Here is a 13656-nt window from a genome sequence, read left to right on the forward strand (position 1 = left end):
TAGGCCGCGGCACCTCGTCTAACAAGTGGCGACTCTGCTGGGGAAGCGAGAAATTTGATTCCGGAAGGCGTGTATTAAGCCCTTAACGGGGACGGATCGTTTTACTTCTTTTCGTATGCATTCATGTGCATTATTGCAAACCCTTTGGGTAATTTCCGCGAAACCTCTAGCGAGAGTCCATTCGTCGCTCGAAAGAGGCTAGTGTAAGTTCCCCCTTACAGTAAGGCGCCAAAGGGTCCCCATCCATTCGTTAGGGGCGAATTTGTGCGGTCCTGTGAGGTCCCGCGGTCAGCCGTGTCAGCATATAGTAGCCTTAGAAGTTTCCATAGGATTACCTGTTACTATTTTTGATGTGATAAATGAATCAGTTCGTGTTTTCAAACCGCCATGATACGTGTCTAATCCTAAAGTATGTAAAGAAAATGAGACGATGCGTTAATATATACTCATGAATCGACATACTAATTACCCTAAAACATCGAAACGATTTGAACTAAAGACGACTTAGTTATCTCGTATGAATGAACATGTGCGACCCGCCTTGTCCCTTTCGATGTCCCGATGAAGGCACGTGTTCAGGAAATGCATTATGACGTAATCACGTATTAGTATGAATCGGTTCAGTGTTAATGATAGTTACATTTCGATACAAAAGACTATATTAACAGTAGCCGTTATTCACATTCTTTAGATAAATTGGGATAAAACGAGATCACGACGAAACGAAAACGAAGAACATTTCTGTCTTGAACAACCCTGTCGTAACTTGAAAAGTTTCGCACAAGTAGCCCGTCCCTTCCGAATAAAAGACGAGCTTTTACGTTATGCCTCGTGTCGTTCTTAAGAGAAATGGATGTGTCCGCAAAGGTGACTAAGAAAATAAAAGAAAAGAAAAATGAACTAATCGACCAAAATCATTCCGAGACTACGATATATATCAATCCCGAGGGTAGTTAAAGAAAATAAACCAATATCGTTGAATACGTGCCTCGGACGAGTGTATACCCCGTTTAAAATCTCGAAGCCAAATTAAGCCAAACCATATAATTGCGCCATATGGACGAGACTGCGGGTTTTGACTAACGACTCGATCATTTCGACCGTTACCAAAACTGCAAGAAATATGGCCCGATATACGTGTTTGCTTAAATTCGCGCCTAAAGGAAAGAAAATGGTGGTATCCTCGCTTCGAACAAACACGCGATTTAACGAAAGGTTGGTTTTCTATAACCACACTAAGATGATATATCCCGTAGGATTGAGAAGAACAACGAACTGTTGCTAGCCGAAAGGTTACCGTGCGCTCAAAATAAGACTCACCGTCTTTTCATGTAGCTAAAATGAGCAAACGGATCCTCGACGCTAAGAACAAACGCGTTACGCGATGAGTCCGTTCCCTAAAATAAAATCCAAAAGTGATTCCATCACTAAATAAACACGTGGTTACGTCTCTCGATAGATCCAAAAGATCCCGTTGTAATCCAAAATCGAGACACGAACCCACGCGAACAAAAGGGAACGAATCATTGACAATAACGAACGATTGGACTAGAAGAATAACTCGTACCACGTCTAAAAACTGAGATGCGCTCAAAGGGAGTCAAAACCCGAATTAATGCGTCTCGCGAAAGGACAAAAGACGAGTTATTCCGAAAGGACAATCCAACTTGGTCGATTTCTTAGTCACCGAACGCGGATACGTCAAAATGAACTGTATTGTCTGATGGATGATTTAATTTCCCGCAATAATCGACGGCATCACGCGTCCCCTGGACCGCAATGTGAGCCAAAAACCAAAATCCTAGGAAAGAGACCTGGACCAACGAGTGTGTGGAGGAATAAGGGTGGAAGAGAGATGTTGTGATACGTGTAAATAGAACTAACGTTTGTTCTTCTTATCTTATAATCGTAAATAAATAAACGCACACACCACGAATCATGCATATAAAATCATGCATACATACTAATGGATACCGTTCGCGCAGACGTCATCATTAAGTGGTTGTGGTTTCGCGAGAGTAATCGGCTTGTCAGACAGTTTGATCAGCTACGAGTAGACAGTTCAGAATCAGTAGTTGTGGCTTCTGAATCATCTTCGTCTGGGTATACTCAGTCTTCCGTCAGTATGTCTGCGACCGACGAGAAAGTGGCTGAATTGGAGAATTCTGTGAACAATATCAATGATCAGCTGGCCGCGATCTTGGCCCAGCTAGCTGAGTTAGCACTGAAGGACAACAAGAGTGGTAGTAAGCGTGCTGAGAATGAGGTGAACGATGGTCCTCGCTTTGGGAATGAGGAGGATTATCAGGATTATATCCGAAAACAGTTAGAGAAAGAGAAAGCTAAGGAAGAGGAGTGGAAGCAACACATCACACAGGAAGTGCAGGACTTGCGTGGAGGAAGTTCCGGGAGTCAGGACTTTTATAACTTGAAGAATTGTTTATCGGCAACAGCTTTGCCTTTGAAATTCCGGCTCCCCGACATGAAAAAGTTCGATGGAACTGGAGATCCCACCGCTCACATGAATCAGTATGTTGATGTGATGAAGCACACGATCCTGACTGAGGATCAAGTCCTAGGGCTGTTTAACACCTACCTAGAGGGGGCTGCCCTCACATGGTTTCATGCATTTCCGGTGGTAACAAAGAGGGATTGGAAGGAATTAGCGAAGTCATTCATCGCTCAGTATAGCTTTAACACCATGCTGGAGGTCACTTTGAAAGAGTTAGAGAGAACTAAGCAACATGCTGGGGGAATCCTTTTCCGATTTTGTGAAAAGATGGAGGGCTAAGGCCGTAGTGATGAAACAAAAGCTGCTCGAGCAGGATCAGATTCGAATGGTGGTCGGCAACACGTTGCCGTATATCAAAAATGAGTTGCGGTATATGCCATTTACGGATTTCAATCAGATGTATAGTTGTGCCTTGACGGTTGAAGGGGATGGAGAGCCGAAGAAAGCTTATACCAAGTGGACGAAGTCAGGATATAGTGCCGGAGGGCCTAGTACGAGTACAGAATCCGCAGCAGTGAAAGTGCTTGATCTTAATGCTATTGAAAAGAGGTAGTTCGCCAAGTTCGATCAGACTTACGCGAAAGTTTTCGAGCGTCTGCAAAAAAAGGGATTGTTGAAAGCCCTTACCCCGTATAACAAAGCTCAACCTACTCCGCAGATACAGGCTAGAGGGTATTGTGAATTCCATAGCAGTTATGGGCATACAATTGAGAATTGTGAGAGGCTGAAACACGAAATCCAGGATTTAATCGAGGAGAAAAAGATAGCTGATCCTTCGTCAGCAAACCCTTCCACTAGGCGTAATCCATTGCCTAATCATAGGGTGAGCATGATCGGAGTTGGTTTGACAGAATGTGTAGTGATGGAATCCTTCAAGGAGAACGTAGAGGAGTTGTGGGACTCCGATGAGAAGAATAATGTGGGAAATGGTTTGTATGTGTCGGCTTTGGAAGAGGAGCCAACAGAAGAAGTGATGGATGATAGAACTGAAACTGAGGAGACCGAGGAAGTCTCATCTCGGAGGATCATGCCTGTGTTGAAATTGTTTAGTGGGGTAGAAGACCCCGAAGCTCATTTGTATGGATACGTGTGTGCTATGTTTGGAGAGCCATACAAAGTGGAAGAGGTCGCTCCATGGTTCCATCTTTCACTGGTGGGCGAACCTTTGAAGTGGTTTCAATCGCTACCTGACGCGACTAAGCATGATTGGTCACTGGTGTCAAGCTTGTTTTTGATGAAGTATCGAAGAGACAAAATACGGGCAGGGGAATATAGCGCAATGCAAATTGGGCCTATCAAACGTCCGTTTCCGACTGTCAGCAAGTATAATGAAGGGAAGGACCCCATGGAGCACTTGCATTTTTATCTGTCGGCTATGGGTCCTCTAGGTTTCAAAGAGGGGGAGATCACGAGCTTGTTTTGCAACTCACTGGCAGGAGAGTCACTAGTGTGGTACATGTCTCTTCCAATGCACGTTAAAGCAGATTGGGCAAAAATGACTAAGAGATTCATCAAGAAATACGCCGCATGGGAATGTCCAGAGGAAATGCCTGCATTATCCGAAGAGGAGACACCTGAAGCAGTAATAGCCATGTCTAAGTATAAGGGAGATGAGAACCCCATTGATCACATAAACCATTTCCGTGCCTACATGTTTGACGCGGGACTCTACCGAAGTGAGTTAGTCCAGCATTTTCCAAAGACACTCACAGGAGAAGCTTTGATGTGGCACCGAATGCTCGCGGCAAAGACAAAAGAGGACTGGGGATCCCTCATGGAGGCCTTTGTGCAGAGGTATGAGAGGTACATTCTGTGGACAGGGTCGTTGGAAGATTTATAAAGGATTAGGAAATTCCCCGAGGAACCATTTGTGGATTATGCTAGAAGATGGAGGTTCAAGTATGCCTCGTGTCGGGTCACCTTGAGTGATCAGGAGCAACTCATGTGCATCCGGAAGGGTGCTATTCCACTCGTGGCTAGAAGAATGAATAGAGTGTTCCTCAAGGACTATGAAGAACTGATAGGCTGGGCTCGGTATGGATCGTCGGACCCTTCCTACATAAATCTGAATTTCCCTCACATAATGGATCTGATGGTCGTGGACGTTTGGGGAAGTTCCTCCGACGAGGAAGGTATCAATCAGAGGGTTCCGATCAACATCTGGGATGAGTCTGATGATGAGTCGGAAGTGGCTGTTAGCGCCGAAGGAAAGATTCTGCCGGGGTTCGAAATCTTCAATGATGTTGCCGACTGGGGCAAAGGAAAGGCGAGCTGCTTTGTCGAGGAGATTATGACGCTGGATTTGAATGCCGAGGAGCAAGTCATCACCATTGAAGCAACTGCAGGAGCGGGAGATGAGCCTAGTACCTCCAAAATTCATGAGAAGTCCGAAGACCCTGATGACGAAAATTGTATTACTGCTTTGTTTGAATCAGATGATGTAATCACCCATGCTATCAATGAAATGAATTCTGATTTTGCTTACTTGCTTGATGTTGATCATGATCATTCCATGCATTCTCATTCATATAACATGCCTACATTTGAAATCAATACGATAGAAATGTCAACTTTCAATCTTGGTACGGATGAAAATCCTAAACTTATACAAATTGCTCAAGCATTAACTATTGAAGAGAGAAAAGAATTTGAGAGAATAATTAAAAAATACGAAATTGTATTCGCTTGGACATACGAAGACATGCCTGGAATTGATCAATCTATCGTAACTCACCGCATTCCAACTTATCCCGAGGCGAGGCCCGTAAAGCAGAAGCTCTGACGCATGAGACCGGAATGGGCAGATAAGATCAAAGAAGAAGTGAAGAAGCAGTTAGAAGCAGGGTTCATCAAAGAAATCGACTATCCCCCTTGGGTCGCAAATGTGGTGCCCATCGCGAAGAAGGACGGCAAAGTAAGAATGTGCGTCGATTATCGAGACCTTAATAAGGCATGCCCCAAGGATGAATTCGCGTTGCCTCATATTGACGTGTTGATCGACAGTGCAGCATCAAGCGTCTTACACACGAATGTGGACGGTTTCATGGGCTACATGCAAGTTCAGATGGCCGAGAAGCACAAAGCAAAAACCTCGTTCACAACTGAGTGAGGGACATACTGTTACAGAGTAATGCCGTTTGGGTTGAAAAATGCCGGGGCAACTTATCAGAGAATGGCCACAACACTGTTCCATGATATGATACACAAGGAGGTAGAAGTTTACGTGGACGATATGATGGTCAAATCAGAGACAAGAGAAGGGCATTTTGCCGCGCTCGAGAAGTTTTTGGCCCGAATTGTAGAATTCAAGCTAAGGTTAAACCCGAAGAAGTGCTTTTTTGGCGTTTCGTCGGGGAAAATCTTAGGCTATGTAATCGGAAATAAGAGAATCGAGGTGGATCCTGATAAATTGAAGGCTATACAGGAGATGCCGACGCCGAAAAATGAGAAAGAAGTGAGAGGGTTTCTGGGGCAGGTTCAATATATCAGTCGGTTCATAGCGAGACTCACCGCAATCTGCGAGCCAATCTTTAAGTTGTTAAGGAAAGACCAACCCACCATCTGGAATGATAAGTGTCAACAAGCTTTGGAGAGCGTCCGGAACTATTTGTCTAATCCGCCAGTGCTGAGACCGCCTAAACTAGGGAAGCCGCTTCTCCTCTATGTAGCGATCGAGGAGCGATCTATTGGGGCAATGTTGGCTCAAGAGGGAGACACCGGTGTGGAGCACGCGGTGTATTATTTGAGTAAGAAGTTCCTGGAGTACGAGCTCAAGTACAACATTATGGAAAAGAAATGCGTGGCAGTAGTATGGTTGACAAAGAAACTACGGCATTATTCTCAATCGTATAAAGTGATCATTATTTCTCGGATGGACCCCGTGAAGTATTTGTACCGAACTCCATCCTTGACGGGGAAGTTAGCCCGATGGTTGTTGCTTCTGTCCGAGTTTGACATTGAATATGTGACGAAGAAGGTTATCAAAGGAAGGGCCGTGGCAGAGTTTCTGGCTAACCAACCCCTGAATGCAGAAGAGGAAGAAGTAAGCTATGATTTCCCCGATGAGCACTTGAACGCAATCGAAGTTATACCGTGGAAAATGTTCTTCGATGGAGCAGTTAATTCGAATGGAGCCGGAGTAGGAGTACTACTTACCTCACCGGAAGGAGAAAGGATCCCGATGGCCAAGAAGTTGTCCTTCCCTCTCACCAATAATATGGCCGAATATGAATCGTGCATTTATGGTTTAGAGTCATTAGCGGCACTAGGAGCGTCATATGTCGAAATTTGGGGTGACTCAAAGTTGATCATCGAACAGGCACAAGGAAACTGGGAGGTAAGAGAAGAAAGACTACGTCCGTACCTCGATCAGCTAGAAGGGTTGGTACAAAGATTCAAAGAATGCCGTTTCTATCATATTCCTCGAGCACAGAACCAGGCGGCGGATGCCTTGGCCACTTTGGTGTCAGTTTGGGACAATCCCCGGAACCTTGCCTCGAAACCGTTGGTATTAAGGAGATCTCACAAACCATGCTACGAGGATGTAATGCTGTTAGGGGCAGATGAAAAACCGTGGTATTTCGATATCGTGAACTTCATGAAAAATGGAACATATCCGGCAGAGTCAGAACCGAGGGATCAAGCAGTGATTAGAAGGTTAGCTCGGCAGTTCGTCATCCACGACGACTTACTTTACAAAAGGCACATCGATGGGTTACAGCTAAGGTGCTTAGATGCGGGAGAAGCCCGCGGGGCGATGGAATCGGTGCATTCAGGAATTTGCGGGGCCCATATGGGAGGAGCGGTGTTAGCAAAGAAAATCATAAGACAAGGCTTCTACTGGCTCACCATGGAAAGAGATTGTAACGAGTATGCAAAGAAATGCCATGATTGTCAAATCCACGGCGATTGCAGTCATCTTCCGGCCATGGAACTACATGTGCTAGCACCTATTTGGCCATTCCCTGCTTGGGGCATTGACATCATCGGCGAAGTAAGGCCTAACGCTTCAAACGGACATAAGTTTATTGCTGTCGCCATCGATTATTTCACCAAGTGGGTAGAAGCAGAGCCGTTTAGCAAACTGGGATCCAAGCAGATGAGAAAGTTCATTGAAAAACACTTGATCACCAGGTTCGGAGTGCCTCATCACATGATTACGGATGATGGGGTCCAGTTTCAGGGGGAAGTAAGAAATCTTTTCCGAGAATATGGCATTGAACATCACAGGTCTTCTCCATACCGTCCACAGGCTAATGGAGCAGTAGAAGCAGCTAATAAGAACCTTAAGAGGATTCTCGTAAAAACGGTGGAATCACATCGGAATTGGCATGAGCAGCTCCCACTCGCATTATGGGCTTATCGCACGACAATTAGAACCTCAACTGGGGTAACGCCATTCTCTTTGGTGTATGGAACAGAAGCAGTCTTGCCGATTGAGATCGAAAAGCGATCGTTGAGAATCGCAGTGGAGGCAGAAATTCCCGAGGCGGAATGGGCGAAGAAGCGATGTGAGCAGTTGGCTCTAGTTGACGAAAAAAGGATGGAAGCACTTTACCATGTACAGTTATATCAAAGAAGAATGGCTCGGGCTTTCCATAAAAAGGTCAAGACCAGTCCTATCAAAGAAGGAGATTTGGTGCTGAAACAGATCCGTGTGACGCACACCGACCCGAGGGGGAAGTTCAGGCCTAACTGGGAAGGACCATTCGTCGTGAAGAAGATACTAAGCAAAGGAGCAGTGAAGTTAACCACAATGGACGGCATGGAATTCTCCGAACCTACCAACCTGGATAGGCTTAAGAAATACTTTTCGTAAAAAAAAAAAAAAATAAAGAAAAATAAAGAAAAATTCCCGATAGGTTGAAAACCCGCAAAGGGCGACCTATGCAACAATAAGGGAAATCCCAATGGATGAAAACCCGAAAGGGCACTCATTTAAAAATTCCGGGATAGTAAAAGGAGAGGAGAAAAATCGCCGGGATCCGAAAACCGAAAGGCGGGTCCTGATAACAATAGTTATGACTTGAGCAATTACAAAAACAATGTATAAGAGACTAAGTATTTCTGTTGTTTGTAAATAAATAAAGGCATGAATATATTTGACGAGAATGATTGGAATCATCATAATCTACTGAATGCATGGTAATATGAATCACGAGTTATACATTTCCTATCCTACTTTTCACAAAAAGCCTACCTACTATCCACCCCACTCCCTATACATTAGCTATGCATCGGGGAAACTCTAATAAAAGCTACAAAGTAATAATGAAAGCTACAAAGCAATAATGAAAGCTACAAAGCAATACATAACGAGCCTAATACAGAGGGAAGTCCCAATAGTCCTCAAAATCTCTCAGGTGTGATGCCCGCTCCGCAGATAGTGCCTCCTCGGCAGCACGCGCTCTCTCATCAGAAACTCGCGCTCTCTCATCAGAGGCGCGTGCTCTCTCATCAGCAGCTCGTGCTCTCTCCTCTGCAGCAAGGCGCCTGATCGACTCATCACGCGCCCTCTCCTCGACGGCAAGGCGACCCTCAGTCTCCCGTCGCATCATCCCTGACCAGTGATCATTTCTCTCCTGATACACCTGACCAACCCGGACGTCGGCCTCCCGCACCAACTCGCTCTGCCTCCGCTCGTGAGCATGCAGATCACTCTACAAAAAAAAAGAACAGATAAAAAGCAGCATAGGCCAAAAACATAAATCATACATACATGCATACATTCCACTACACTAAAGTAAAGTAATGATACATACCAGGTGATCGGTGCAGCGCAAGCTGAGGCGATCTCGTAGGTAACCAGACAGCCCCACGTAATCCGTACAATTCTCCCTCGTGGTCAGAGAAGCGTCTGAGGGATCAAATAGGACCCTCGAGGAGAAGATATGAGGAGCCGCCTGGAATCCCGCATAAGCTGCCCCGGACTCGTCATAGCAAATCGTGGCATAATCTCTCCCGTAGTCTGGTAGGGGCACGCCTAGGGAAGACCTCTCCGGTCGGGCAGCGCTGGAGGAATCGCCGATGTAGTAGGGCTGCTCGCACACAGGCGTCTGAGCTCGAGTACCGTCAAAGAAATCAGATAAATGGGCACTCCTCCAGGACCCCTCCTGCAAAAAAAAAACACAATAAAAACCCCTAAACATCTCATGAATGAAAGGTAAAATAAGAAGGGGGTGGAACCACTTACCGGGACCTCCTCCTGACCGAAGACTGCCGCGACAGCCTCCCTCGAAAATACATCTGCCATCGGATCCACCTCCATCGCTGCCGCCGGGGCATCCCTCGCGCTCAGCAGAGTAGATAAGTAAGGCTCACGGCCCCCGGCGTGAATCCACACAGCTCTACCAACAAACCGACGGGTTAAGTCCCGACGAACGGTCGATAAGGGCATGGTCCGCACCACGAACATAGAGACGGGGATCTCACCCGATGTCCAGTGAGCGTCCCTAACTCCAGTGATGCCTCGATCCCCTAAATACCATGCCCACACGCAGGGGCCGGTGAGCACACACTGCTGCTCCTGGATCATCGATACATATGTATAATCGGGGCCGAAGTCGAGGTCGTCCCACCTGAACTTAATCTAAAAAATGCACAAAGAGAAAGTCAGAAAGACTCAAACAAAAACCGAGCATGATTAGGCAAAATCTACCTGTGTGAGGGTCAGCGAGTCGATCCAATCTAGGAGCCATGGCACCGTCCGACTCCTTTCGGCGCTCAAGTCAAAATCCCTCCATCGAGTCATGAAAAGCGGCCTCGGTACTCTCGGTCGAGATCGAGACCGGCTGGGAAGGATGTGCCTCTCATATGCCCACACATGCGGTAAAAAACAAGGACTAGGAGTGTGAAAAACGCGAAGAAGATAAGACGGGCAAGTCAAGAAGGCGTCACGTACCAGCAGAGCAAAGGTGTAACCACCAAAATCCTTGCGCTTCCAGCAAGTCAGATCCAAAAACTTGTAGAGAAAGGCTAAGCCTGCCCCTGCCCAATCGTAGGAAGCCGCTGCATCCAAATCGCTGAGTGCCTGAATGAGACCCGCATGTACCTTTCCACCCTTCGTGCGGAAAATCATCTCACTCAGAGTATACACTAAGAAGCTGCGAACCACCAAGTCGGTATCGTCTGTCTCGCAGAAATCTCGCCGACTCAAGAGGCTCGCGGTGGAAATAAACTTCGCTGGAGTAGATTTGGCGCAAAGACGAACTCCCGGTCCAATCAAGGCAGCGAGCCTAGCAAGGTCGACCCGTGGTCGCATCATATCGAAATGGAAAGGGACGGGAGTGTTGCTCCCTCGCAAGCCTGTCAGTAGTGAGAAATCTCTGGGCGAGATGGTCATCTCCCCAAAAGAAAGGTGGAAGGTGTGGGTCGAGTCAACCCACCACTCACATAAGGCCCGTAGGCCGAAACGATCGCATACACCGTTGGTGCGGGGCAACGCTGCAATAAAAGGCTCGAAGCCCAACTCCCGCACGCGGGCTCTCGCCGCGGCACCTAGCCTATCGTACCACGAGTGAATCTCGGCGGTGGTCCCCGAAATCTCAATGAACTAAAAAGAACAAGACAAGAAAATTTAAATACAGCTCCTAAAGCATGCAATTGATAAGAACACGTTAAGACTAGGTATTCTTTCATATCCGGTCAGTTAGGACCAATTTTCTGTAAAAATCTCTCCTATAGGGTCATTCACGTAGGGTTTAGTCAATTCTTTAATCCACCCTCGTCTGCGGGGACGAGGAGCATAGATTAGGTTTTACTATTTACGTGCATTAGTTAAGTTTTTACTATTCACGTTTTTACTATTCACATGCATTAGCTAAGTTTTTACTATTCACATGCATTAGTTAAGTTTTTACTATTCACGTGCATTAGCTAAGTTTTTACTATTCACGTGCATTAGTTAAGTTTTTACTATTCACGTGCGCTATTCACGTTTTCACTATTCACGTGCACTATTCGCGTTTTCACTATTCACGTGCACTATTCACGTTTTTACTATTCACGTCTTCACGATTCACGTTGTTTGTACCGTTAGCATGCACAAATTTGTAGTGTCACTATTCACATGCATATAGCGCGCATTCTTAAAAAAATAAACAGGTGTTACTTGTGAATAAAGGAATTCACGTTTTCTAGCTAAAGTCCTCTAAGGCAGTCTAAGGGTTAGCATGCAAATCATGTTCGGATAGGAATGCTAAAGCCTAGAGTTCGAATCAAATAAAAGTGAGAAATTACTTACCTCGTTGCAGCGTGTCCTGCTCAAATGCGTCGTAGGGTCGTGGAAAGTATCCACTCTATCCAGGTTTACGTAAACCTCGTCCATGCCTCTAGTGTCATCCCATTCATCTAAATCCATCCCGAGAATAATCCAAATTGAAGTCTAGTAAGAGAAAGAAGAGAGAGAAGGGGTGGGGTTGAAATGAAACCCCACCACCTTATATAAGAAAAGGGAATGGCATTCCCGTAAATAGTGAAAAAAGTACGATTTGACATAAAGGTAAAAAGTAAATGATTAATTACTAGGTGCACAGACCTCCGATTTGCAGTCCGTTTCAGTCTGCATTTCTCCCAGACAACGACCAACATTGCCAAGATATGAACTCCAGACAATAGTCAATTTTTACTGAACAGTGACACCAGTCGAAATACAGACAACATTCAACAGAAAAATAATCGTTAGTCTATATCATTCCAGACTAAAATACGTCCCCATTAAACCTCCGAGATGCTAGCTCCAGTAAGAAAATACAGACAACAGTGTTCTAGAAGAATCCAGAGACAATCCCCGCTTTTGAGCCATCTTACTCACGGTCGCAGACCGGAGTTGCTTTTGAGCCATCTGACTCACGGTCGCAGACCGGAGTTGCTTTTGAGCCATCTGACTCAAGGTCGCAGACCTGAGCTGCTTTTGAGCCATTTTACCCGCGGTCGTGGACCAGGGTCGCTTTTGAGCCATCTTACCCGCGGTCGTGGACCAGGGTCGCTTTTGAGCCATCTTACTCTCGGTCGTAGACCAGAGTTGCTTTTGAGCCATCTTACTCTCGGTCGTAGACCAGAGTTGCTTTTGAGCAATCTGACTCACGGTCGAAGACCGGAGTTGCTTTTGAGCCATTTTACCCGCGGTCGTGGACCAGGGTCGCTTTTGAGCCATCTTACTCTCGGTCGTAGACCAGAGTTGCTTTTGAGCCATCTTACTCTCGGTCGTAGACCAGAGTTGCTTTTGAGCCATCTTACTCAAGGTCGCAGACCTGAGTTGCTTTTGAGCCATTTTACCCGCGGTCGTGGACCAGGGTCGCTTTTGAGCCATCTTACTCTCGGTCGTAGACGAGAGTTGCTTTTGAGCCATCTTACTCAAGGTCGCAGACCTGAGTTGCTTTTGAGCCATTTTACCCGCGGTCGTGGACCAGGGTCACTTTTGAGCCATCTTACTCGCGGTCGCAGACCTGAGTTGCTTTTGAGCCATCCCATTAACGGTCGTACACCGAAATTGCTTTTGAGCCATAACCAACCTACGCTAGATTCCGAGAAAAGAACATTCATCGACGGCCATTCCAAAGGTGACGATGGAAGGAATCAGAGGACGACATCGGAACGCGCAGCGTGAAGGTCAGGTATGATCCCTCCTACTCTTTACGTGTCTTTTACTTTTATATGTTTTACATTGCATGTGTTGCGTTAGCAAAAAACGTTTTCGAAACACACACATCACTGTCAAAATAGAAAAGTAGGGGCAACTGTAGACACCGAGTCGGAGGACCTGTGACGAAAACCTGAAAACAAGACGGTTGAAGCGATTGATTTCGGAAGTTTTGAAAAAATATATAAAGAATAATAAGCGAAGGAAAATCGGCGGCACGGGACGTGCGCTCGGCGTCCGTCGGACGCACCGCGAGTGGCACGCTCTCGACGTCCGAGCAATGCCCGGGTCCGGTGGCACAGTGCGCGCTCTCGTGGGCCGCTGAGCACATGCGCCCGGTAGCGCGAAGCGCGCGTTCGGCGGCCGCGACGTGTGAGCGTCCGACGGTGCGGAACACGCGCTCGGCGGCCGCGGGGTGCGCACGCCGGACGGTGCGAGGCACGCCCCGAGGGTCGTCGGGCGGGCGCCCAACCTTGCGTTGGGCGATCGCCCAACGATTGTTGGG

The 13656-nt window shown here is 46.6% G+C and overlaps 1 pseudogene; it reads left to right on the top strand.

Moving 5' to 3' along the window:
• LOC136227137 (glucuronoxylan 4-O-methyltransferase 1-like) overlaps positions 1–13656 on the top strand; it is a 76434-nt pseudogene that overhangs the window by 25728 nt on the left and 37050 nt on the right.

This window comes from Euphorbia lathyris, chromosome 4 (assembly GCF_963576675.1).
Source record: "Euphorbia lathyris chromosome 4, ddEupLath1.1, whole genome shotgun sequence".
In the NCBI taxonomy this organism is placed as follows: Eukaryota; Viridiplantae; Streptophyta; class Magnoliopsida; order Malpighiales; family Euphorbiaceae; genus Euphorbia; species Euphorbia lathyris.